Source organism: Diceros bicornis, chromosome 35 (genome assembly GCF_020826845.1).
Source record: "Diceros bicornis minor isolate mBicDic1 chromosome 35, mDicBic1.mat.cur, whole genome shotgun sequence".
In the NCBI taxonomy this organism is placed as follows: domain Eukaryota; kingdom Metazoa; phylum Chordata; class Mammalia; order Perissodactyla; family Rhinocerotidae; genus Diceros; species Diceros bicornis.
Window position 1 is genome coordinate 32,746,364 of NC_080774.1, and position 27,558 is coordinate 32,773,921.

A 27,558-nucleotide genomic window follows, 5' to 3' on the forward strand; every position below is an offset into this window, starting at 1 on the left:
CGCTCATTGTCCAGCTAGCATTTCGTGAGCACCTACTGTGTGCCTGCCACATGCTGTTCTAGGGGCTGGGGAGGCCAGAGGGAACAGAGGAGGAAAAGATCCCTCCTCACAGAGCTGACGGTCTGGAGGGGGATCAAGTGCTCAGCACAGCCCTGTCTTGCAGTGGTCACTGCAAGGGAGGAGATGGAAGGCCGCGGGAGACCCTGGTGACCCCAGGAGCCGGGGTGGGGCTGACCCTGGGGCCAGGCACAGGCCACTGTGGAGGCCCCACCTGCCCTCCTGGTTAGGGGCGGGCTCACTGGTCACCCCTGATCCTCACCCCCTTCAACCACCTGTCCCTTGCAGAAGTGTGACCTGTTACGGAAAGGGACAGTGTTGCTAGCCGACAATGTCATCGTCCCAGGAGCACCGGATTTCCTGGCACACGTGCGTGGGAGCGGCCGCTTCGAGTGCACACACTTCTCCGCATACCTGGAGCGTGTCCACATGGTGGACGGCATGGAGAAGGCCGTCTACACGGGCCCAGGCAGCCCGGCGCAGACTTGACCTCCCACCCTGTGCTGGGCTCCTTTGCCAAGCCTGCTTCTGAAGGGCACGATGGCTGCCCTGCTGCCAACCTGCTTTCGCAGTTCTGGAGTCTGTCCTCAACGCAGCACTTGAGGCCTGCGAGGCCAAGGCCTGCCGACACTGACCCTTCCACACAGCCGCGCTGAGCTCTCCCACTGGCTCGCCCCAGTGTAGCGCTCGCCGCACAAAATCACTGCAATAAATCTGCTTCTAAAGACCACATCAGGGCCAGTGGTGCCCGTGACAGTGTCTCTCACCCCCACCAGCGTCCCTTTCTTACAGGGGCGCGTCCTCAGGCAGCGATATATCCAGTAGACACAGGAAGTCGGGGCAAGTCGGGAACATCTGGAAACGCACACAGTCCGTCCTCAAGGCTTGCAGCAATGCCTCAGTGATGGCACTGTGACCCACAGCTCCCACCACACTTCCTACTCCTGAGTTCTTTCACCTGCTTAAGAATGAAATGCAACTTCTTTCCTAAAATCGGCTGTTAATCATCTTACATTCCAGTATCAGGGTTAAACGGTACTAAAATAGAAATTAAAGACTAAATATTTCGCTAGAAGAGATCAACTCGGTGCTGCCTTTCCACCGCTGCGCTGCTCCCTCCTTCCTCTGGTGTCCCAGCTTGGCACCAAACACATGGTGCCCCCGGGACTGGATGTGAATGCTGCGGGCGGTCCCGGGGGCTCCCGGCCCCAGCACTGCTCCTGCAGCCGGGCTGGCCCAGGGCGCCTGTCACATCCCCTGGGGCGCCTGGGCTGGGCTGAGCTCCCACTGGGGGCTGTCCCGCCAGGACCCTGGAACAGGGCAGTTGGCAGCCCTCACCGCCAGCTCTGACCTGGCAGGTACTGGGGGAAGGTGGACCCGGCCCTGCAGCAGCGCCCGGCCCTCGGGGCCCCTGTGGGACACTGAGTGGAAGCATCTTCCCCAGCCCCGCTCGGCCTTGTTTATGGGAGAGCGAGTAGGCTCAGACCAGCCCTGGCACTTCTGCAGCTGCCCGGCCGGCAAGTGACGAGGTGGAGCTGGTTTGCGTCCCCCTCAGTCCACAGCTGCCCCCAGCCTGGACCCTGGCCCTCCAGCCCCAAGGCCCCCAGACGTTAGACCTCTGAGGCTCCCCAGGGATCACTCGCGTCCTGTCTGAGCCCACCCGTGCCCAGACCAGCCTCTGGCCAGGACGCCACCCCAGGGCTCCAGCCCAGTAACCACCAAGAGCAGGCCCGCTCCTCCTCGCGTGTCGAAAAGGGATCGCTGCGAGTCTGGGGGCTGCACGTGGGGAAACACCCATGGGGCCTAGGTGCTGAAGCCCCGCTGACACAGCAGAGGGACACCCGGGGGCCACCTCCGACCACTCCCACCAGGCAAACGGAGGAGCGAGCAGCGTGTGGTGAGAGATCTGAGGCACAAAGACAGAACTTCCTTGGTGGTTTTTTTTAATTTTTGAATTTTCTTACAAAAATTTAGGTGTTTACCAATACTATCTTATTTTGGGTTTGTTTTCAATGCCTTTTCAGCGTTCTGATCTTAAGTCACAAACAGCAGGCACTGAACAGCAGTCCCCCACTGCTGCGGAAGGTCAGTCCTGGAGGCCCACTCAGGGCTCCTGCCGACAGGGGCGCTGGGGAGGGCCTGCCCTGCACCGGGGTTCCAGGTGTCAAGGGCAGGGTGGGGGCCGCACAGCCTGACCCCCATCTCACTGCCTCCAAAGCCTCTCCAGGCCGGCCCCCTGGGCACCCCATATTCCTGGTCTGCCTGCCATGCGTGTGGGCCTCCGAGCCCAGGGTACCCCCTCCACCCTCTGGAGTCAAACCCCTTCCCCGAGCCCCTCCCTGCACGGCCGCCTGTCCCCAGGGCCGCGCGCCCTGCTCCTCCACAGCACAGCACACGCTGGGGCACACTCCCCAATTCCATTGGCCCCAAAGCAAAGCCAGGCGCCCTCTGCTGCCGCCGCCCCGGGCCCCGCCCCCGCATCCCCACCGCCTTCTCTCCCTCTCTCTCTCTCTCTCTCACTCACAGCACCAAGTCAGTAAACAGCTAAGCCGGCCTAGGGAGTTAGGAGGGAGGGAGCGAGGGGGCGGCCAGGGGGCGTGTCCAGAATGTCCGGTCCTGACTCCCTGGCCAGAGGCCCCGCCAACCGCTGCCACCAGGGGGCTCCCAGCTCTGCGGCAGGGTCTGCACAGGCCGGCCCTGGAGCTCCCTTCTTCTTTTTTTTTTTTTTTTAAAGATTTTATTTATTTTTATTTTTTCCCCCCAAAGCCCTAGTAGATAGTTGTATGTCATAGCTGCACATCCTTCTAGTTGCTGTATGTGGGACGCGGCCATGAGGCCGGAGAAGTGGTGCTCGCCTGGGATCCGAACCCGGGCGGCCAGCAGCGGAGCGCACCCACTTAACCGCTAAGCCACAGGGCCGGCCCATGGAGCTCCCTTCTTTTCGTGATCCGGTCCCTAAGAACAGAAGACTGGGCTCGGGCCCTGAGGAGGGAGACGGGATGGAGAAGGCTGAGCAGGACGGCCGGGGGGCTAGGCGGTCGCCTCCACACACTAGGTGAACAGAGGCATGGACAAGACAGCTGCTGTGGGTGGCTTGGGACAATCCCGACTTCCTGGTCCTACAGGGCCCTGTGCCTGGGGCATTTGAAGGTGTGGGGGCACCATCGCCGCTCTGGCTTCACGTTCTCTGGACCCTGATGGCACAGTGCCTGAGCTGGGCTGCAGGCCCAGGGAGGCCTCCCCCTCTCAGACCTCAGCCTGCCCTTCCCTCAGATGGGCCTTGGGCTGCCGCAGCCGGGGTCCCAAAGGGAGCGCACAGGGCGAGCAGAGCATGCAGCCAGCAGAGATTAACGAGAAGCCCCTGCCCTAAGGAGGGGAATGGATGGGACGAACAACCAGAGGAGAGAACATACCAGGCATGCAAACTAGACCCAGGAGTCAACTGGCTGAATCGTGGCCAGCTCCTGGGGAGCCTGTCCTGCTGGGTTGGGCGCCAGCCATCCTGTGTGTCCCGGCGCCCAGCCCTTGCTCCGGACCCCTGGTGGCACCTGGTGCTATGGTTACGTGATTATTGTCCTGGTTTGGTCAGTGTCCCTTGGAGGCTCCAGGAGGATGAGCCGCAGATCCTCCCCTCCCCCAGGGCACCCGCAGAGTGGTGTTCAGAGACTCTGGTGCCCTAGCGTCCCCTCACTGATTCTCTGCGTGTGCATGTACTGAGCACCTGCTGTGTGGCCACTAGGGTCTTGGGCAGGAGGTGGTCAGGTCTGGCCAGCGGGCTGTGCAAGAGATGGTGCCTGGTAGCCTCAGGAGCGGAGCCACCACCATCGCCGTCAGAATATAGTTAATACTGGGCTGGAGGGGCCGAGCACAGGACACTCTACCCAGCAGGACACCCCCAGGGGACACCCCCGCCCCGGGCCCCGCCCTACCTGCCGCGCCCCGCACCCCGCCCGCCACGGCCCGCGTCGGCCACCGGAAGCGCGCGCCGGGTCCCCGCAGCGCCGCCGCCATCGCCGCCATCGCTGCCGTCCCGCGGGGCCTCCCGGCGTCCGGGGCTGCCCGCCGCGCTGCCTGCTCCGGCCGCAGTCGGGACGGCGGCCCGGAGCGAGGTGAGTGCGCCGGGCGGGCGGGGCTGGACCGGGGAGGGTGGCACTTGGGGCGGGGGATCCGACCTGGAGTGAAGAATTCGGAAGGGGGTGGGGATTCGGACCGGGATGAGGGGATCCGACCTGGAGCGGGGGCTCCGACCTCGGCTGGGGAGTGAGGAGTTTGGACGGAGGTGAGGGGACCCCACCTGGGGCGGGGATCTGCGGACCCGGGGTGGGGGATCTGATCTAGGGCGGGGGATCTGGGGATCTGCCCTGGGGTAAGGAGCTCCGATAGGGTGGGAAATTGGCGTGGGGGGAGGTTCCGACCTGGGGCGGGGGTCTCCGGACAGGGCCTGGGGGGGGGCACTAGACTGGGTCGAGGGAGTGGGAGGTCTGTGCTGGAGTGGGAAGATCCGACTTGGGGGTAGGGGTCAACACCGGATGGGGGAGCCGGCATCCCGTGGGGATCCAGACCCCGACGTTGGGGGTCTGTCCCTTGGGAGGGTCACATTGGTCTTTTGCTAGGATCAGCTCCTGGGAGTGGCAGAATTGTGGGGCCTGGGGGAGGGGCGCAGTGATCTCCCCAACTGGTTCCCTCTTGGAGTCCTTGGGGTACCCCCAGGCCTTTCCTCTCGGGGGAACAGCGGCCCCATCAGGAAGGGGATGACCGGAGCCCAAGACCCCACAGGACTGGGTCTGGGTGGTGTGGCCTCATGCCCAGTGAGAATGTAGGCAAAGAGGAAGTCACCCCAGGCCTGCCCTGCTGACAGATCAGTCTTTCAGGTTTTTCCCACCAGGGACTTTTGAGTCCTTTGCCTGAGACTGAGCTTCCCTGAGTGGCTGCTGCCTCCCAACTCCTAGAGGGGCTCTGAGGGCCACTGCAGGGCCGGTGAGGAGAGCAGGGTCGCAGGCAAACACGGCGGGACACTAGCTAGGGTGGTAAGGACAGATTTGATTCAGTAACTGCTGGCAGCAGGGGAAAGAGCTGAGCTCCATTCCTGTCAGCTCAGAGGCACCGGGCGTTTTAAAGGGAGGACTGGGGAGTAGGCAGGGGGAACAGGGGGCTTGAGAAGGTCTGGAAAGGAAAATTGCAAAAAGCAGAAGCAGGGTGTTGGTTCATGTGACACCCATCTGGGTTTGCTGACTGGCGCTTCTGGAAGTTAGGCTCCTCCCTTCCCACAGAGGCTGGGAGACGGGGTCCTGTCCTCAGGTGTTAGCTGGAGCAGTCACTTCTGTCAGTCTAGAGTTTTCTCAGATGGGCGCCTTAAGGGGCCAGGGGTCATCCTAGGGATGTGGCCTTCAGCTGTTGGACACCATGTGAGTGTTTGTTCGAGTCCTTATAAGACAGGGTTGAGGCCTAGTTGAGAAGAAGGCTCTGAGGAGCCTGGTTGGGGTCTGGTCAGGGAGCGATCTTGGTCAGGTCCCCCTCTTGCTTGATTAAAATCAAAGTTATCATTGGTACAGTCATAAACATCTAATAGATGTGTTAGCTTATTTGACTAGTGAACCAAGTAGAATAGAAATGTATGTTTGCATTATACTAGTTAATGTCGACAGCTCTGAAGATATACCTGTTTTATTAAAACAACAATATTATGCTAGTCTTATTTACTACAGATTGGCCCAAATTACGTGAACTTGAAAACAGTTGAGTTGGTTCTTATATTTCTGGGAGTTTTAGGGATTTATATAAGCGCTTATTTCTCTCTAAGCCAGTTAGGATAAAACTCCTTTAAGGGATTTTATAAATTAATTTGGTAATACAATCTGGAGGTAGGGAAATATCATGTATATAACATATATGCTTACGTAAACATACAGACACATGCAAGTAGAGGTCTGATGCTTTTCACTTAAAAATTTAGCCATGCGTCACACATAAATACAATTATAGAAAACTCGCTAGTTTGTATGAGATGTGGACCTTGTCTTTGCTCCATTTTATATTTTTATTTGAATTGTGTTTCTGACGGATGGAGCAGGTTAGCTCAACATGAGGGCTTACAGCTTTCCACCTGTAATTGTGGAGGAGAACTTTAAGATTTTTGTGCCCTGATATATAATCTTATGGAGGCGGTGGACTGAAGAAATGTCTGTTTCCGATTCACTTTTGTTTTCTTTCTCAGCCTCAGGTGGTTGCTTTTGGGGGGGTCCCTGTAACCTTTGCGAGCGCCCGATGGGGCAGGGGGCCCAAAGCTCCAGTGACTTTGGGAGCTGAGGGGCTGGCGGGAAGGGAAGGTGTGGCAGGGTGGCCAGAGGGGTGGGGAGCAGGGAGCTTGAGGGGGACACATCAGAGGCTGCGCTGGGGCTGGAGGGAGGATGGGAGGTGGTAGAGGAGGAGGAGGTGAGGAGCAGAGGTGATGAAAGGAGAGGTCTCAGGAGCCACTTCGGGGAGAGCTTCAGTTTCCCAAAGAACCACTGCAGTTCCCAATTATCTTTAGTAAAGTCATGCCAACCGGAAAGAGGGGGACAGAGTTGCACCCTGGTGGCACATACTCAGCAGGGGTGCAAGAAGGGGATTTTGGCCGACTGAGAAGCTCCTGTGGGAGGCACAGGATCCACTAGAGAGACAAAGAGCCTCCCCAGGAGCCAAGATGGACTCCCAGCCCAGGAGGCTCCTTCCAGAAGCAGCCTGGCCCTCGCCCAGCTTCCAAGAGCACACTCCGCTGGGAGACTCAGCGTCTGCCCTCACTGCGCCTCAGCAGGCATTTGTTCAGCACCGGATCGGGGGTCAGAATCACCACCAGACGCGCAGACGAGCAGAGACCAGAGGCGAGACAAAGGTCTCTGCGGGCGCCGCCATCCAGCCTGGGAGGGTGACACGAGGTGGTCACGTCCAGCTCACCTGCAGGGCAGGGCTGGAACCAGGAGCTGCTGGGGCTTTGCTCCCGGTGCCCATGAGCTGCCAGGACCTTCCCAGTTGCCAAGCCCTTGGGCTCTGTCGTGCACGGCTGTCCTGCAGGGCAGATGGCCGACCGTCCCTCCCTGGACGCTCACTGTTCTGCCCCCATCCTTTCTGTCCTCCCCACAGGGGTCCTGGCCAGCCTGCCGCTATTGCCCCAGAATGTTCCCGGCGCTCTGAGGCTTGCCTTCCGCCCGGAGTCGAGACAGCCAGCCCTACTCCTAGCTCACTAGCCCGTCGACCTGAAGGTGGCTGGCCCTCCGGTTTTGTTCCCCCAAGGAGCAGGTGCCTAGACAGGGTCAGCTGTGATTGGGGCAGTGGGGATGCTCAGTACCCCCAGCTCTCTCTCTGGCAGGTGGCCCCAGCTGGTTCTGGCCAAGACTTTCCTCTGTGGCTCCTGCAACCTCAGGCACAAGCACCATCCAGCCCTCCTCTGGGCTGCTGCAGTGAGTGTGAGCAGAGACAGAGATGTCTGCTGCTCCTCACATGGAGGCGATGGCCATGTGTGCACAGGAGCAGACCTAGGGCTTTGCAAAGGGCACGGAGGCATTTCTAGTCATCTTGTACGGATTTTTTAAAATGAGCCTAGAACCAGGTCATACTGTTGGTTAATCTTTTTATTTTTTTTATTAGTATTATTTTTATGTTTTTTTTTTTGTGAGTAAGATTAGCCCTGAGGTAATATCTGTTGCCAGTCCTCCTCTTTTTGCTGAGGAAGATTGGCCCTGGGCTAACATCCACGCCCATCTTCCTCTCCTTTATATGTGGAGCACCTGCCACAGCATGGCCTGACAAGCGGTGCGTAGGTCCACGCCCGGGATCTGAACCTGCGAACCCCGGGCCGCTGAAGCGGAGCACTGGAACTTAACCACTACGCCACCGGGCCAGCCCTGGTTCATCTTTTTTTTTTTTTAATTGTGAAATTTTTGTTGTACATTACTGTTTATCAGTCACCATATAAGTGCATCCCTCCACCCCTTGTGCCCACTCCTCACCCCCCTAGCCCTTGGTAACCACCAAACAGTTCTATCTGTCCGTGTGTTGGTTCATCTTCCACATATGAGTGAAATCATGCACTGTTTGTCTTTCTCTTTCTGGCTTATTTCACTTAACATAATACCCTCCAGGTCCATCCATGTTGTTGCAAATGGGATGATTTTGTCTTTCTTTATGGCTGAGTACTATTCCATGGTATATATACCACATCTTCTTTATCCATTCGTCAGTCAAGGGACACTTGGGTTGCTTCCATGTCTTGGCTATAGTGAATAATGCTGCGATGAACATAAGGGTGCATAAGCCTCTTTGGATTGTTCATTTCAGGTTCGTTGGGTAGATATCCAGTAGTGGGGTAGCTGGATCATGAGGTATTTCTATTTTTAATTTTTTGAGGAGTCTCCATACTGTTTTCCATAGAAGTTGCACCAATTTGCATTCCCACCAGCAGTGGATTGGGGTTCCCATTTCTCCACAGCCTCTCCAGCATTTGTTGCTTTTTGTCTTGGTGATTATAGCCATTCTAACGGGTGTAAGATGATATCTTAATGTGGTTTTGATTTGCACTTCCCTGATGATTAGCGATGTTGAGCATCTTTTCATGTGCCTATTGACCATCTGTATATCTTCTTTGGAGAAGTGTCTATTCATTTCCTCTGCCCATTCTTTGATTGGGTTGTTTGTTTTTTTGTTATTCAGTTGTGTGAGTTCTTTATATATTATGGAGATTAATCCCTTTTCAGATATATGGTTTACAAATATTTTTTCCCAGCTGGTGGGTTCCCTATTCATTTTGATTCTGGTTTCATTTGCCTTGTAGAAGCTCTTTAATCTGATGAAGTCCCACTTGTTTATTTTTTCTTTTGTTTCCTTTGTCTAAGTAGACATGGAATTCAAGAAGATCCCTTTATGGCTGATGGTGAGTAGTGTACTACCTACATTTTCCTCCAGGAGTTTTATAGTTTCAGGTCTCACCTTCAGGTCTTTGATTCATTTTGAGTTAATTTTTGTGTATGATGAAAGAAGATGGTCTACTTTCATTCTTTTGCAAGAGGCTGTCCAGTTTTCCCAGCACCGTTTATTGAAGAGACTTTCCTTTCTCCACTGGATGTCCTTAGCTCCTTTGTCAAAGATTAGCTGCCCATGGATATGAGGTTTTATTTTTGGACTTTCAATTCTGTGCCATTGATCTGTGTGTCTTTTTTTGTACCAGTACCATGCTGTTTTAATTACTATCGCTTTCGGGCTGCCCCCGTGGCTTAGCGGTTAAGTGCCTGCGCTCCACTGCTGGCGGCTCGGGTTCGGATCCCGGGCGCGCACTGATGCACCGCTTCTCCGGCCATGCTGAGGCCGCGTCCCACATACAGCAACTACAAGGATGTGAAACTATGACATACCACTATCTATTGGGGCTTTGGGGAAAAATAAATAAATAAATTACTATCGCTTTGTAGTATGTTTTGAAGTCAGGGATTGTGATGCCTCCAGCCTTGTTCTTCTTTTACAGGATTGCTTTAGCTATACGGGGTCTTTTGTTGCCCCATATGAATGCTAGTATTCTTTGTTCTATTTCTGTGAAGAATGTCCTTGGGATTCTGATTGGGATTGCATTGAATCTGTAGATTGCTTTAGGTAGTATGGACATTTTAACAATGTTTATTCTTCCAATCCAAGTGCATGGAATCTTTTGCGATTTCTTTATGTCATCATTGATTTCACTCAGTAATGTCTTATAGTTTTCATCGTATAGGTCTTTCACTTCCTTGGTTAAATTTACTCCTAGATATTTTATTCTTTTTGTTGCAATTGTAAATGGGATTGTCTTCTTGAGTTCTCTTTCTGTTAGTTTGTTGTTGGTATGTAGAAATGCAACTGATTTCTGTAAGTTGATTTTGTACCCTGCCACTTGGCTGTAGTTGTTGATGATTTCTAATAGTTTTCCGATGGATTCTTTAGGGTTTTCTATATATAAGATCATGTCATCTGCAAACAACAAGAGTTTCACTTCTTCGTTGCCTATTTGGATTCCTTTTATTCCTTTTCCTTGCCTAATTGCTCTGTCCAGAACCTCCAGTACTGTGTTGAATAAGAGTGGCGGGAGTGGACACCCTTGTCTTGTCCCTGTTTTCGGAGGGATGGCTTTCAGTTTTTCCCCACAATATGTTGGCTGTGGGTTTGTCATCTATGGCCTTTATTATGTTAAGGTACTTTCCTTCTATACCCATTTTATTGAGTGTTTTTATATAAATGGATGTTGGATCTTGTCAAAAGCCTTCTCTGCATCTATTGAGATGATAATATGGTTTTTATTCCTCGTTTTGTTAATGTGGTGTATCACATTGATTGATTTGCAGATGTTGAACCATCCCTGTGTCCCTGGTATAAATCTCACTTTATCATGGGGTATGATCTTTCTAATGTATTGCTGTATTCAGTTTGCCAATATTTTGTTGAGGATTTTTGCATCTATGTTCATCAGGGATATTGGTCTGTAGTTTTCTTTCTTAGTATTGTCTTTGCTTGGCTTTGGTATCAGGGTGATGTTGGCCTTGTAGAATGTGTTGGGAAGTGTTCCATCCTCCTCTATTTTTTGGAATAGTTTGAGAAGGATAGGTATTAAGTCTTTTTTGAATGTTTGGTAAAATTCTCCAGAGAAGCCATTTGGTCCTGGACTTTTATTTTGGGGGAGGTTTTTGATTACTGTTTCAATCTCTTTACTTGTGATTGGTCTATTCAGGGTCTCTATTTCTTCTTGATTCAGTTTTGGGAGGTTGTATGAGTTTAAGAATTTATCCATTTCTTCTAGATTGTCCAATTTTTTGGCATATAGTTTTTCATAGTATTCTCTTATAATCTTTTCTATTTCTGTGGTATCTGTTGTAATTTCTCCTTTTTCATTTCTAATTTTATTTATTTGAGCCTTCTCTCTTTTTGTCTTGGTGAGTCTGGCTAAGGGTTTGTCAATTTTGTTTATCTTCTCAAAGAACCAGCTCTTTGTTTCGTTGATCCTTTCTACTGCTTTTTTTTTTTTTTTTAATTTCAATTTCATTTATTTCTGCTCTGATTTTTATTATTTCCCTCCTTCTGCTCACTTTAGGCTTTGTTTGTTCTCTTCCTAATTCTGTTAGGCATAGTTTGAGGTTGCTTATTTGGGCTTTTTCTTGTTTGTTAAAGTGGGCGTGTATTGCTATGAGTTTCCCTCTCAGGACCCCTTTGGCTGCATCCCATATGAGTTGGTATTGTGTATTTTCATTTCCATGTATCTCCAGATATGCTTTGATTTCTCCTTTAATGTCATTAAAGGAAAAACAACCAATGATCCATTGGTTGTTTAGTAGCATGTTGTTGAGTCTCTGCAGCTTTGTCACTTTCCTGGTTTTTTCCTTGTAGTTGATTTCTAACTTCATGGCATTATGGTCTGAAAAGATGCTTGTTATGATTTCAATCTTCTTAAATTTATATAAGCATGCCTTGTTTCCCAACATATGGTCTATTCTTGAGAATGTTCCATGTGTGCTTGAGAAGAATGTGTAATCTGCTGTGTTTGGATGGAGTGCTCTGTATATGTCTATTAAGTCCACCTCATCTAGTTTTTCGTTTAGGTCCATTATTTCCTTATTTATTTTCTATCTGGATTGATGAGAGTAGGGTGTTAAGATCCCCTACTACTATTGTGTTGTTGTTTGTTTGTTTTTTAATTTTTTGTTTATTGCAGTAACATTGGTTTATAACATTGTATAAATTTCAGGTGTACATCATTATACTTCTATTTCTGCATAGATTATATCATGTTCACCCCCCAAATACTAATTACAACCCATCACCACACACATGTGCCGAATTATCCCTTTTGCCCTCCTCCCTCCCCCCTTCCCCTCTGGTAACCACCAATCCAATCTCTGTCTCTGTGTGTTTGTTTATTGTTGTTATTATCTACTACTTAATAAAGGAAATCATACGGTATTTGACCTTCTCCCTCTGACTTATTTCACTTTGCATAATACCCTCAATGTCCATCCATGTTGTCACAAATGGCTGGATTTCATCGTTTCTTATGGCTGAGTAGTATTCCATTGTGTATATATACCACATCTTCTTTATCCATTCATCCCTTGATGGGCACTTAGGTTGCTTCCAAGTCTTGGCTATTGTGAATAACGCTGCAGTGAACACAGGGGTGCATGTATCTTTACACATTGGTGTTTTCAAGTTCTTTGGATAAATACCCAGCAGTGGAATAGCTGGATCATATGGTATTTCTATCCTTGATTTTTTGAGGAATCTCCATACTGTTTTCCATAGTGGCTGCACCAGTTTGCACTCCCACCAGCAGTGTATGAGAGTTTCCTTCTCTCCACATCCTCTCCAACATATGTTGTTTCCTGTCTTGTTAATTATAGCCATTCTGACGGGTGTGAGGTGATATCTCATTGTAGTTTTGATTTGCATTTCCCCGATAGTTAATGATTTTGAACATCTTTTCATGTGTCTGTTGGCCATCTGTATATCTTCTTTGGAGAAATGTCTGTTCAGGTCTTTTGCCCATTTTTTAATTGGGTTGTTAGTTTTTTTGTTGTTGTATTGTGTTGTTGTTAATATCTCCTTTTAGGTTTGTTAATGGTTGCTTTATGTACCTTGGTGTTCCTGTATTGGGTGCATATATATTTAAAAGTGATATGTCTTCTTGGTGGAGTGTCCCTTCTATCATTATATATTGCCCCTCGTTGTCTCTCATTACCTGTTTTAGCTTGAAATCAACTTTGTCTGATATAAGTATGGCAACACCTGCTTTCTTTTGTTTGCCATTAGCTTGGAGTATTGTCTTCCATCCTTTCACTCTGAGCCTGTGTTTGTCTTTAGAGCTGAGATGTGTTTCCTGGAGGCAGCATATTGTTGGGTCTTGTTTTTTAATCCATCCCACCACTCTATGTGTTTTGATTGGAGAGTTCAGTCCATTTACATTTAGGGTAATTATTGATACATGGGGGCTTGTTGTTGTTATTTTATCACTCTTTTTCCGGTTCTTTGGCATTTCTTTTGTTTCTCGTCCCATGTGTTTTGGACTACCAATTTAGTTTGGTAGTTCTGTATGGGGGTTCTCTTAGTTTTCTCTTTCTTTATCATGTGTGATTCTGTTCTGATTATTTGGTTAGTGGTTACCATGATGTTTGTATAAAAAAATCTCATGGATGTGATAGTCCATTTTTTGATGGCCTCTTATTCCCTTAGACTAAGTCGATTCGATCCCTTTCCTCTTCCCCTTCTATGTTATTGTTGTCACATCTCATTCCTTCTTGTGTTGTGAGTTTGTGTTTAACATGATGAGGTTATATTTATGCTTGGTGCTTACCTTCCCTTGATCTTTGGTTTTATATTTAAGCGCTTGCTAATCTATTTTGATAGAGGACTGCAATTTTTCTGGTTTTGTCAACCTATTTTCCTCCTTGTTCAAAACCTTGAATCCCCTTCCTCTTATTTTGCTCAGGGATGAGGGCCTTCTTGATCACTTCTTGTAGTGGGGGCCTTGTGGCAATGAACTCCCTTAGCTTTTGTTTATCTGGGATGGTTATTATTTCTCCATCATCTCTCAAGGATATTTTTGCTGGATAAAGTATTCTTGGCTGAAAGTTTTTGTCCTTCAGAATTTTGAATATATCGTTCCACTCTCTCCTAGCCTGTAAACTTTCTGTCGAGAAATCGGCTGAGAGCCTGATAGGCGATCTTTTGTATCTTATTTTTTTTTTTTCTCTAGCTGCCCTTAATACTTTTTCTTTATCGTTGACTTTTCCAGCTTTACTACTATATGCCTTGGAGAGGGTCTTTTCATGTTGATATATTTAGGAGATCTATTTATTTCATTCACTGGTATTTCCAGCTCCTTCCCCAGGTTTGGGAAGTTCTCAGACATTATTTCTTTGAACAAGTTCTCTGCTCCTTTTTCCCTCTCTTCTCCCTCTGGAATACTATAATCCTTATGTTGGATTTCCTAATTGAGTCCGATATTTCTCGGAGAGTTTCTTCATTTCTTTTTAGTCTTAGTTCTCTTTCCTCCTCCATCTGGAGTATTTCTGCATTGCTGTCCTCAATATTGCTAATTCTTTCCTCCATATTGTCAGCTCTGATGCTTAAGGCTTCCAGCTTTGTCTTTATCTCCTCTATTGTGTTTGTCATCTCTAAGATTTCTGATTGGTTTTTTTTTCACAGTTTCAATCTCTTTTGTGAAGAAACTCCTGATTTCATTGAATTGTGTGTCTGTGTTTTGTATTTCATTAAGCTTTTTTATGACGGCTATTTTGAATTCTCTGTCATTAAGGTTATACATTTCCTTGCTTTCTGTGTTGACTTCTGGGTGCTTGTCATTTTCCTTTTGGTCTGGAGATTTAATATATTTTTGCATGGTGCCTGTTGGTGTTGGCTTACTTTTCCTCATAGTGAAAATATATGGTTGCAGTTTCCTCTTGCTGCTGCTGCTGGTTGGGTGTCAAGTGCTGTGTATTCTGGCCCGCCTCAATCCGCGGGTGTTCTCGTCAGCCCCTGGCTGATCTGAGGCATGGCTGAGTGGTGGCTGCTGAGGGGGAAGTGTGGAAACAGCTGGAGCTGGAGCGTGGCAACAGCTGAGACTGGAGCACAGCTAGGCTGAAGCAGCTGGGGCTCGGGTGCAGGTAGGTTGAAGCAGCTGTAGCTGAAGTGCCGCTAGGCTGAAGAAGCTGGAACTGGAGTGTCATGGGCAGAAGCTGCTGGCGCCAAGTCAGCTGGAGCCTGAGTACAGGCCAAGCCAAAGCCGCTGGAGCCAGGGGTGGTGGGGGCGGTCAAGCCGAAGGAGCTGGAGGTGGGGTACAGTCCAGCCGAAGGAGCCGGGCCGTGGCACAGGGAAGCCGGGGCCATGGCTTGGTCCAGCCAGAGCAGCTGGGGCTGTGGTGTGGTGGGGCCTGAGCTGCCGCTGCCTCTGGTGTGGGGGCACAAGCTCGCCTTGGTGTTGGTGGGCCCAGGGAGCTGGGGGCCGCTGCCTGTGGGGGCGGGGTGTGGTCACGCTGCCCCTGCTGGTGGGGCCAGGGCAGCTGGGGGCTGCTGCCTGTGGGGGTGGGGCCCGGGCGCCTGGGGGCTGCTGCCTCTGGGGACGGGGCTGAGCTGAAGTGCCACTGCGCTGAAGCGCCAGTCGGGTGGGCCGCTTACTTTCGGCTCCCCGATCTCAGAGGTTTCTCGCCTCGCTGGCTGTCGCTCTCTGCTCTCCTGAGGGGCCAGCCCATTGAAACTACCCTGGCACCAGTTCTGCTCTCTCCGTAGGGGGAGCCCCTTGCGCTGTGAAGGGGGCTGTGAGGGGTCTTGGAGAGCGCCGGTTTTTCACGTGGCAAGCTGCCCCTCCCCCTCCTCTGAGAGCCGCATGGTCTCAGTCTCTGGGTCCCAGTCCTTGGGGAAGGAAAGCAGCTCCTCTTACCTCCTTCCATTTCCTCTGGGGATTCCAGCACCTCCGTCCTCAGGTGTACGGCTGCCTGGGTGCCTCACAGCTGCCTGGTTGCCTCAGACGTCCCCTGTGTTGTGTGAATAGCTTCTGTTGGAATATGAATGTCCTTTTTGGAGGGGGGAGAGTTCAGTGGGGAAGCTCACTCCGCCATGATGCTCTGCCTCACTCCTTCTCGGTTCATCTTTTTAAAGAAGTTTTAAGTGTCTCCATAAGTCATCCATTGATGCTTGCTTGCAGTATATTAATGAAAAACGTTTCCATTTCCTTTATGAAAGGTTAGTGTCATGTAGGATGTGTGAAATGTGAAAGGGAATACTGACCAGCTGACAAAAGTCAGTTTCGGGCTACGAAGCACAGGGAGGGATGGAAGCAAGGCCGAGCTGGCCACCTTGCCAGGCTGGGGCTTCAGGAGCCAGGTGGATGAGGAAGGCACAGGCTTGCAGGGGAAGCGGACCCCCCACATGCAGATGTTGGGGGCTGGGTCTGGTGAAGTTTAATTGTGTGGGTTGGATGCGGTGAAGCACTTTTGTCACAAAGGACCCCGGAACTAAAGATCCGGGGCTAGGGCTCTGGGTGTCAGTGTCCTATCTGCCCCTCTCCCACTTGGGCCTGAGGGTGGCCAGGGGTCTGGCCCAGCTGCCAGGCATCTTGATTGCCCTCTTTGGGTCTCGAAAGGGAAAAATGGTGATCCACGTTGATGGAGATCGTGGTTTTGGGGTTGCAGGGAGAATATTTAAGAGCGGGCTTATAGTAAGGAAGGATTTGGGGGGATGGGGTGTTATTATCGTGGTTTTGAGAAAGGGGGCTTGCCCTCCACCCAGATCTGTGCCGTCAGCGAGGAGATGGATGCTGGGTGCACACAGCGTGGGCCCTTTGGAAGGAAGCTCGTGGGGGCAGATTCTGCTGTGACAGTAAGGCCCCTCCCCCACCTCCAGGAAGGGAGATGAGCGTGCACCGCAGGAGGCCAGCATCCCTCCAAGGGGCCTGTGCAGGCCCACAGTCAGCCTCAGTGGGCAGGCAGCAGGCCCGCAGAAAGCCTCTCTGAGTCCCTGGGTCCCCCAGGGAGATGGGAGCCACAAGTTTTTCTGGATCCTGCTTCCTTATGGGGAGTGGCATGTCCCTTTTCGTTTTGGGGACAGAGAGAGCCAGAAGCAGTGTTGCTGGTGTTGTTTGGTTCTACTATAATGTTTTCTTTTTACTGTAGTAAAATATACATAACTTTAAATTTACCATTTTAACCATTTGTAAATGTACAATTCAGTGGCATTAAGTAAGTTCATGTATTTGTGTGACTGATACTGAGCAATGGACTCGCTCTGCTTGCTGTGATCTGAGCCAATTAATCAATGAGTTAGGGCTCGAGAAAGGAAGTTTTAATTAGATTAGATTAGCTGGCGTAATTGGAAGATGGGTGACTAATGTCTCAAAAAAACCATCTTCAAGAATTACAGAATCTTGAGGTAGTTATATAGGGAAAATGGGCAGTAAGGAGGGAGTTTAGAAATGCTGGCCTTCAGACATGACTGTTCTTTTCTGCTGTCAATGATGATGAATACCTTATAGGTGTGTTCCCCGCCTGTGGTCAGCCTGTTCCTGGAGAGAAACTCATAGAACAAAGTTTTAATTTATCAAGCTATCAGGGAGTACATACGTAAGCAGAGGCCATAAATCAGGAGAGCATGTGAATTATTTTAGAGTACGTGCAAGCAGTGAGTAGTCACACAGAGGAGGGGCTGGGGCCATTTAGTGTACAACATGGCCTCACTTATGTTCACTTACATAACCTTTGCCACTATTTCCAGAACTTTTTCATCATCCCAAACAGAAACTCTGTACCCATTCAGCAGGTATGCCCCCTCCCCTCTCCCAGCCCCTGGCAACCTCTGTTCTACTTTCTGTCTCTGTACATTTGCCTATTCTAGACACGTCATATAAGTGGAATCATATGATATTTATCCTTTTGTGTCTGGCTTATTTCACTTAGCATAACGTCTTCAAGGTTCATCCATGTGGTAGCATGTGTCAGTGCTTCATTCATTTTAGTAACTAAATGTAGTCCCTTGTGTGGATGTACCATATTTTGTTTACCTGTTCCTGTTGATAGACACTTGGGTTGTTTCCCCATTTTGGCTATGGTGAATGGTGCTGCCATAAACATTGGTGTTCAAGTCCCTGCTTTCAATTCTTTTGAGTAGACACCTAGGAGTGGAACCGGTGGATCATACGGTGATTCTATATTTAACTTTTTGAGGAACCATCAGACTGTTTTCCATAGCAGTTGCGCCATTTTACATTGCTGTCAGCAATGCACAAGGTTCCAGATTCTCCGCATCCTCACTGACACTTGTTGTTTTCCTTTTTTTTTTTTACATAACCATCCTAGTGGGTGTGAAGTGGTATCTTATGGTTTTGATTTGCATTTCCCTGATGGCTAGTGATGTTGAGCATCTTTTCATGTACTTCTTGGCCATCTGTATAGCTTCTTTGGAGAAATGTCTTTGCCCTTTTTTTTTTTTTTTTTGCTGAGGAAGACTGGCCCTGGGCTAACATCCATGCCAATCTTCCTCCACTTTATATGGGACGCCGCCACAGCATGGCTTTACAAGTGGTGTGTCGGTGCGCGCCCGGGATCCGAACCTGCGAACCCCAGGCCGCCGCGGCAGAGCGCACACACTTAACCACTTGCGCCACTGGGCCAGCCCCTGTCTTTGCCCATTTTTGAATTAGGTTTTGTTGTTGCTATTGTTGAGTTGTAGGAGTTCTTTGTATACTCTGGATACCAGTCCCTTATCAGATATATGATTTGCAAATATTTTCTCCCATCCTGTGGGTTGTCCTTTGGCTCTCTTGATGGTGTCGTTTAATGCAGAAAAGTTTTTAATTTTAATGAAATTCAACTTATCTATTTTTCTTTCATTGCCTGTGCTTTTGGTGTCATATCTAAGAGTCCATTGCCAAATTCAAGGTCATGAAGATTATATTTTCATGATCCTTAAGACACTCCTATGTTTTCCTCTAAGAGTTTTATGGTGTTAGCTCTCAAAGTCAAGTCTTTGATCGATTTTGAGTTAATTTTTGTATATAGTGTGAGATAAGAGTCCAGCTTCATTCCTTTGTAGGTGGAAATGTACTTGTCCCAGAAGCATTTGTTAAAGACTGTTCCTTCCCATTGAGTGGCCCTGGCACCCTTGTAAGAAAATCTTTTGATCATAGACACAAGGGTTTATTTCTGGCCTCTCGATTCTATTCCATTGGCCTCTATGTGTGTCTTGTGCTAGTACGACACTGTTTTAATAAGCGTACCTTCATAGTAAGATTGGAAGTCAAGAAATATGAGTCCTCCAACTTTGTTCTTTTTCAAGATTGTTTGGCTGTTGTAGGTCCCTTGAGATAACGTCTGACTTTTAGGATGGATTTTTCTATTTCTGCAAAAAAATGCTGCTGGAATTTTGATAGGGATTGCATTGTATCTGTAGATTGCTCTGCTACCATGGACATCTTAACAACATCCAGTCTTGCAGTCCATGAGCATGGGATGTCTTTCCATTTATTTGTGTCTTCCTCACTTCCTTCATGCTGTCATGATACTCAATGTGTCATCTGTGGAGGCCTCATAAAGCCCAGCCTCCTCAGCCAAACCCAGAACTCTGTAAACAGCTTCTCCCCTACGTACTGCCCCTGCCCTGAGGCCGAGAGCCCTGAGGGACAGACAGAACAAAGGACGCTGCACCAAAGCGTTGCCTCCTCCGCTCACTGTGGTCCAGAAACCACATGTGAAAAGTGTGCTTGTGGGCCATTTAAAGCCTTGCTGTTACAGGATGTGGAACATATACAAAAGCAGAGAGGACCCGACATGGCCCTGGGCTTCCACGCTGTCATCTCCTGGCCAGCGGACATTGCCTTTGTTCCTTTGTCCTCCTGTCACCCCGCCCCCCAGGATGGTCTGAAGCCAAGTCCCAGCGTAGCCCTTTCGCTTTGCAGCTCTGTAAGGTAACCAAGACTCTTTACCCCACCCAGGGCTCGGAGCCAAAGCAGGGCTGCGGGATCTTAGGGATCTCGAGGCTGCCACTGGGGGACATTGAGTGACCGAGCTGGTGTCTCTTTCCAAGGGCACAGCATCAGGTGTTTGGGTCCGAGGCCCAAAACAAGAGGGGCACCCCGTGTTTTGTTTCCCCACAAAGGAGCCAGCTCCTAGGGCAAAATCCAGGTCAGAACGCCTACACAGCTCTGAATGTTTCCTCTGCGGGGATCAGTGTGGTTGTCTTCAGCAGCATGATTTTCCGTTTCTCAGGACTGCCACCCTCCAATCACTAACTTGCTCATTCTTTTGTTCTACACAACTCTGGGCCGACCTGGACCTGTCCTCCCCTGGACAGGTGTGTGTGCTCCCACCTCCCTGCGTCAGGTGGGTGTGGTCCCTCCTTACCCACCATGGTCAGCTGGGCAGGGTCCCACCTCCCCCGCAGTCAGGCTGGCATGGCCCCTCGTCCCCTGAGGGCCCGGTGGGTGTGGTCCGGCCCTCCCACGATGGCCAGGTAAGCATAGAGCCCCGTCCCACGTCACGTGGCTGTGGCCTCAGCACAGCTGGGCAATGCAGAGCAAAGCAGTTTGGGGCAGCGGGGCCTGCAGTCTGGGAGGCCCGCCTTCACCCCCGGGGTGGGAGGGGGCAGTCAGCAGCCAGTGTGGGCAGTGGCCAGCGCTCGGCTGGGGGCCAGGAGCACACAGTCCCTCACGCTTACATGAGAATCTCAGGACTCTCCCCTGAGTCCCTGGAGGACCAGGGGAGGTGGCAGTGAAGCCCCATCCCCCAGGTAGTGCGTTGGGGGCTAAGAGTGTCTCCCTGAGCCGCGTGCCCTGTCCCAGGATGACCCTGGAGGGGGCCAGGGAGGAGAGCTTGGTGGGCGAGCCAGGAGCATCGCACTCACCGTGTGCAGCGGGGCCCCCGGCCGCCCTGGCTGGAGCCGCCCTGCTCCTCCAAGCGTGCCACCTCCTGACGGGACAAGGAGAGGGGCTTCGAGGGGCTTCGTCGCGCGCAGCGCTGGCCCTCCCGCCGTGCCGTGGCCCTGCTGACTGCGCCCTGCGTCATTCCGGAGGGACACGGTGCCGGGCAAAGTGAAGGACAGGCAGACCTAGTGAAGGACAGGCAGACCTAGAGAAGAGCGATTTGAAAGCCCAGTTCTTACGGAGCTCACCATATGGGGATGGGAACTGATAGTTCACGACTCCAGGGCCCACCTAGTAATGTGCCCTGTAAGCGGAATATTCCATGTTGTTTTTGAGATTCATTTCCAACATTTACTAGGTTTTTTAAAAATACCGAGAATGAACAAAGGGGACCACCACCCCACCTCCCAAACGCCACTACTAGTGATAATAGTAAGGAAGTAAAGCAACACAGGTGTGTCCTCAGGACGTGTAACACGCAGACGGGAGCACGGTGGAAGTTTCCGGTCACTTGCCCCGTCTTGTGTCCCTAGAAGAGAGACGCTCTGTCCTTAGCCACCGAAAGGGCCCCCTCCTCGTGTTTCCCCTCCCCACCTCCTGGGTCGTGGTGCGTCCTGCCCCGTGGCGGCCCTTTCCCAGCAAGGACCTGGCGCTCGCTCGGGCAGCAGGACTGCTGCATGCCGGCCCTCCAGAAAGGCCGTAGGCTCACGCTCCCTCACGGTGGTGGGGCCCGGGGCCCACCCAGGCAGGGCGCCCCATGCGGGCGGCCAAGGCCTGCATCCGGTTTCCCGTGCCTGGCGGGGCCTCTGGCCTTCTTCTGTGAGCTGCGTAGTTGCCGCCGTGGCCCGTTTTTCTCTTGGATCCCCTTTGTCTCGTTGACTTCCATGTGCTCTTTGTAACTCGCCATTGGTCTTACGTGTCACTTCCAAATTTATAATTGCTCTCCTGGGAAATATGGCTTGAGCAGAGTGGTTCATTCATCTCTCCTGCTTCTCCTAAGGCACGGGTGCACGTGTGTCAGGAGGGCAGCACAGACGATGAGCAGAGAGACCGTTCCCGGTGTCCCGGGCTGGGGGACACTCGAGGTGATGTGTCACCGGCTTTTCGGGGCCTTCCGAGCTCTCCTCCCGGGAGGGAAAGGTGGAGGACGAGGCTGGCCTCCAGGGAGGGAGCCCGGATATCTGGACCCTGGTCATTTTCAGGTTATGGTTTCTGTTCATGGTTAACTAGAGGCAAGAGAACTCCGCACAAATTCTATCAGCTTTGCTGCTGAGCTCAGAGAAGGAGCGTGCAGACCCCACCTGCAGCTCAGAGGGCAGGAGCGGGCTGGGAAAGTCGCTCTGAAGGTAGGGTGGCCCTGGGAGCAGGGAGGGCTGTGGGCCGAGGATTCGGGCCCATAGCCCGTGCAGACTTTGACCTGCTGACACGTGTCCACTCTGCCTTGTGTAAACAGGCGACGTGGCATCTGCCCTGCACTTGGTGAACTCTGCTGTGCTAGCCGGCGTCCCAGGTCTGTGCGGCTCAGCCTTGCCCGTGTCTCAGGGGCCCCGAGTCCAGCCCTCTCTGGCTGCACCCTAGCTACCTGCCTTGGGTGTTGCTTGCCGGGGAGGTCGTGCTGCAGCAGTAGCCGGCTGACGCCAACTGGTGTGTCTCGCTCACTGTGGTGCAGGCGGCAGGGCTTCCCTTTGTTATCAAGGGACAGATGCTCCACGTGGGGCTGTCCCTGAAGGGAGGGGCGACTTCGTCTGTGACCCATGCGCCTGGCCTGCGGGCCACCTGTGTCCTTACCTGGAAGCTCACTTAAAGGACCTCAGGAGTCTCCCGGACTGTTCTGTGTGAGCGCCCGAGGGAGCTGCACATGGGCTGGGCCTCCCCCGTGCGGTGCATCCTTGCCCAGGCCAGCTGTGCCCCTCGCTCAGGCAGCGGCTGACCCCCGGCTGTGGGGGAAAGCGCCCAGTGAGGGGTGCTGTGATCTGCACTCCCCCAGGCACACCTGCTCCGTGCACCAGGGCGCGGCCGCAGGGGCGGGAAGCTGTTTGTGTGTGGGGCTGCACTCTCCCGGGGCTCACATGAGCTAGGTAACTGGGGCATGTGGCTGGCTTCTTGAACCTTGGGGCCACATCAGCACAAGGGAGGCAGTGGTAGCACCCCCACACTGAGGAGAGGGTGGGTGAGCCAGGAGGGGCAGGTCTGCACTAACACCAGGGGCTTTGAGCCCCTGCACTGGCTGTGGGGCTGCCTGGCCAGCCACCAAGCACTGAAGCCTGGCACCCTGCCCTGGGTTCCCTTCCTCCCCCTCCATCCCCTCCTCCCCGCCCCACCCACCCCTATCTCAGATGCCAGAGGCCACACCCATGCTGTTGGCAGCCTCCTCATTGGGCCTGGCGCTGCTGGCTCTACTGCTCTTCCTGCGACGCTGGGGTTGGTTCCATTCCTCCTCTTCTGGAACGAGTTGGTCCTGCAGTCCCTCCACAATTGGCTCATGGGCTACAGCAAGGAACAGCGCATCCTGCGCCATGTGCTGCAGCACGCGGTGGCCGGGGACCCGCAGAGTGTGCTCGACACCATTGACGCCTACTGTTCGCAGAAGGAACGGGCCATGATCGTGGGCAACAACAAAGGTGGGTGCCCAGCCAGCAGGCGATACACACGGGAACAGGCCTCAGGCCGGGCAGCACAGCCCAGAGAGGAGAGGCCTCTTATCGCCCCTTTTCTGGGTGTTGGGGTGGGGGCTCCTCTGGAGGCCTGGAGCCCCAAGTCACTGGTCCAGCCTCCCTCTCCCCTGCCAGGAGTAAAGCTTGGGCTGAGGCCGCGACACCCACATCATTGTCCCCTTTGGAGGGAGGGACTTTGATAAACTGTCCAGGAGGCCACTGTTCAGAGTCCCCTCTTTGCCACAGACCAACTCAGCCAACACCAGTGGGAGGTGACAGCAGAGGCTCCAAGTATGCCCCGCACTTGTACTCCGTTTGGCAGCCCTGGGTGCTGATGCAGGGCGGGCCCTGGGTGCCCGGGTGTCCCTGTCGGCCATGAGGGTCTGCACAGCTACTGGGACTCTGCCTGGCCCAGGCACTGGCCCTCCCCCAGGGCTGCCTCCTGACCTCTGGACTCCAGCCTGGGATGTGAGCATGCGCTGTGCTGCTCTCTCTGCAGTCAGGCCCTGGGGAGAGACGTGACAGCCACTGTCCAGCCCTCTCAGAACCTCTGACAGTGTTCGGCTCAAGGGAGCCAGGGAGGCCCTGAGTGTAGCCCATGGGGGCAGCTCTGGGTTAGAATCTGTTGGGGTCAGGCAGGAATGGTCGAAAAGAGAAAGGGACCAGAGTGCAAAGGCGCAAAGGCCGAGGGACTTGGGGAGCTTGGATGGTGCATGCATGGGACCAGGGCCTTGGGGGAGGGCAAGGGGCCTGTGGGGAGAGCTACGGGCCATCTGGGGAGGTCTGGGGGCCTCTGGGACGCCTGCAGGTCATCTGGGGAGGGCTGGGGGCCTTAGGGGTTGCCGGGAGCCTCAGGGAAGGGCTGGGCCTCAGAGGAGGGCTGGGGGCCATCAGGGGAGCCCTGGGGTCCATTTGGGAAGAGCTGGGGGCCTTGGGCGAGGCCTGGGGACCTCGGGGCAGTGTTGGGGGCCTCAGGTAGGGCTGGGGGCCAGGCATCGGGAGGGGCTGTTGCTCACTTGGGAGGCGCAGGGCCAAGCTCCGGAGTGGATCTCCTCGCTTGCCTGCACTCACCCCTCCTGTGCCCCACAGATCAGATCCTGGACGCAGTGGTGCAGGAGCAGCGCCCCTCCGTGCTGCTGGAGCTGGGGACCTATTTTGGCTACTCGGCCATGCGCATGGCCCGCCTGCTGCCGCCTGGCGCCCGCCTGCTCACCGTGGAGATCAACCCTGACTACGCCGCCATCGCCCAGCAGATTCTGGACTTCTCGGGCCTGCAGGACAGGGTGTGGCACCTGCCCCTAGACAGATAGCGACACTGAGGCTCCAGGGGCTGGGCACAGGCGGGAGGGAGGGGCCTGGGCACGCCCCTGCACAGTTCAAGGCCACAAGGATCCTGCTGCAGGATCTCGGGGGCTTTCCCGGACCCGCAGCAGCTCCGTGAGGGCGGTCTCGCCGCCCTGACCCACAAAGCAGGCAACTCCCGAGGCTGGCCTCGGAGGAACGGGGGCAGAAGGCGCTTGTCTGCCCAGAACCCCAAAGAGAGCTGTTGGTGGACCCTCGCAGGGGTGCTGGGGGGGTGGTCTGTTTTTCCCTGTGGGTGTGGGCCCTCACGGAGCTCCGTTCCAGGTGACCGTTGTCCTCGGGGCCTCCCAGGACATCATCCCCCAGCTGAAGAAGAAATATAACGTGGACACGCTGGACATGGTCTTCCTCGACCACTGGAAGGACCGGTACCTGCCGGACACGCGCCTCCTGGAGGTGAGCTGCCCACCCTGGCTGGGTTGTGCCTCGGTGCTGGCTGCAGGGGTAGGGGCCGCCCCGTCGGTGGGTCTCAGCCTCTCTGTGGTGTCTGGGGAGAGGTGGGATCGGTGCTGCCTTCTTCCCCCTTAAGTCTAGCTTCCTCGAGGATGGGTGGGCCCCAGCACCCTCCAAAGGCCACCACAGCTTCTTTCTTCCTTTCGTCCCTTCGTCCCTTTGTTCGTGGTAACCCGTGGGGTTTCGTGTCTGAGGTCTCTCACTCCACCGACTGTCGCATCTGGGGCCAGCGGTGCCTCCTGAGTCCTTCAGCATGGCCCTAGGAGGCTGGAGCCCGCTCCCGACTCACCTTGGGCATTTCCTGCGCCAGACCTAGCTGCCCTCTGGGGCCGGGGCTGGGGCTGCTCTCTCTTCTCCGTCCGTTGGCAAAGATGCTGGGAAGTTCCTTTCTTTTCTCTTCGGGAGAGCAACCGCTCCGTGATTCACAGTGGTCCTTTCTGTTCCAACTCTGGCTCATGGCTGTCCCATGACCACACGCTACCCTCACAGCTGTGTGTTTGCCAGGACACCGGCCAGAGGGCCCTCGGCTTCCCCCGCGAGAGCCCAGACCCCCCCCCCAGAGACTATCCTCGGGCACCTCCTGGAGGGGGCAGAGTTAGGACCCCACGGGTTAAGACACTGGGACATGCCCCACGTGGGCCTGCCTGCAGCCTGAGTCACACCTGGGGTCACGTGTTGGATTTTGCTTTCAATGTTTGGGATTGTTTGTTTGTTTAACTTTCATTCTATGATTATGTAAAAAAAGCTCCGTTGTTTAAACTCAAATCTAGGGGATGAAACAACTGGGGGGTCCCTTGCCTGGTCTGCCACGCCCCCACAGGCAAACGTGTCCCCTCACGGTTTCTCTTTCCATGGCTTCCTGTGATCTACGCAGCCCTTCCCCCATTCCGAGAGACTGCCCACCCAGGAGGTCGCTGCCCCTGGCTGTGTCCGGCCACTCCTTCCTTCTGCAGAGCTCAGGCCCTGCCAACGCCAACTAGCTGCCCAGGCCCAGGCCTCGGTGGAGATGGGGCATCTCAAATACTAGAGCGTGGGGATGTCCAGAGCCGACCCCCGAGGGGCAGGCTTGTGGGTCAGGAGGTCTGCTCCTCTGCTGTCCCCTGGCCCTGCAGGGTCGCCCTGGTCAGATGGCACTAAAACTCCAGGGACGCCGCCAGCAGCCCAGACACGGGCTCCAGGCATCTCTCTCACCTGGAGCAGCCACGTGTTCCCAGCACTGGTGACCGAGGGACCCACTGGCCTTGGGGTGCCATTGTGTGCCGGACCCTGCCCCCATCGTCTCCTCCGCTCATTGTCCAGCTAGCGTGTCGTGAGCACCTACTGTGTGCCTGCCACATGCTGTTCTAGGGGCTGGGGAGGCCAGAGGGAACAGAGGAGGAAAAGATCCCTCCTCACAGAGCTGACGGTCTGGAGAGGGAACAAGTGCTCAGCACAGCCCTGTCCTGCAGTGGTCACTGCAAGGGAGGAGATGGAAGGCCGCGGGAGACCCTGGTGACCCCAGGAGCCGGGGTGGGGCTGACCCTGGGGCCAGGCACAGGCCAGTGTGGAGCCCCCACCTGCCCTCCTGGTTAGGGGCGGGCTCACTGGTCACTCCTGATCCTCACCCCCTTTAACCACCTGTCCCCTGCAGAAGTGTGGCCTGTTACGGAAAGGGACAGTGTTGCTAGCCAACGATGTCATCCAAGGAGCACTGAATTTCCTGGCACACGTGCGTGGGAGCGGCCGCTTCGAGTGCACACACTTCTGCGCATACCTGGAGCATGTCCACCTGGTGGAGGGCATGGAGAAGTCCGTCTACGCGCGCCCAGGCAGCCTTGACCTCCCACCCTGTGCTGGGCTCCTTTGCCAAGCCTGCTTCTGAAGGGCACGATGGCTGCCCTGCTGCCAACCTGCTTCTGCAGTTCTGGAGTCTGTCCTCAACGCAGCACTTGAGGCCTGCGAGGCCAAGGCCTGCCGACACTGACCCTTCCACACAGCCGCGCTGAGCTCTCCCACTGGCTCGCCCCAGTGTAGCGCTCGCCGCACAAAATCACTGCAATAAATCTGCTTCTAAAGACCACATCAGGGCCAGTGGTGCCCATGACAGTGTCTCTCACCCCCACCAGCGTCCCTTTCTTACAGGGGCGCGTCCTCGGGCAGCGATATATCCAGTAGACACAGGAAGTCGGGGCAAGTCGGGAACATCTGGAAACTCACACAGTCCGTCCTCAAGGCTTGCCGTCACCAGGTGGCAGCAATGCCTCAGTGATGGCACTGTGACCCACAGCTCCCACCACACTTCCGACTCCTGAGTTCTTTCACCTGCTTAAGAATGAAATGCAACTTCTTTCCTAAAATCAGCTGTTAATCATCTTACATTCCAGTATCAGGGTTAAACGGTACTAAAATAGAAATTAAAGACTAAATATTTCGCTAGAAGAGATCAACTCGGTGCTGCTTTTCCACCGCTGCGCTGCTCCCTCCTTCCTCTGGTGTCCTCAGCTTGGCACCAAACACACGGTGCCCCCGGGACTGGATGTGAATGCTGCGGGCGGTCCCGGGGGCTCCCGGCCCCAGCACTGCTCCTGCAGCCGGGCTGGCCCAGGGCGCCTGTCACATCCCCTGGGGCGCCTGGGCTGGGCTGAGCTCCCACTGGGGGCT

General features: G+C 53.5%; 1 pseudogene; it reads left to right on the plus strand.

Moving 5' to 3' along the window:
- Positions 1 to 4,038: 4,038 nt before the first annotated feature.
- On the plus strand, positions 4,039 to 27,338 carry LOC131398541 (catechol O-methyltransferase-like; annotated as a pseudogene).
- Positions 27,339 to 27,558: the final 220 nt, after the last annotated feature.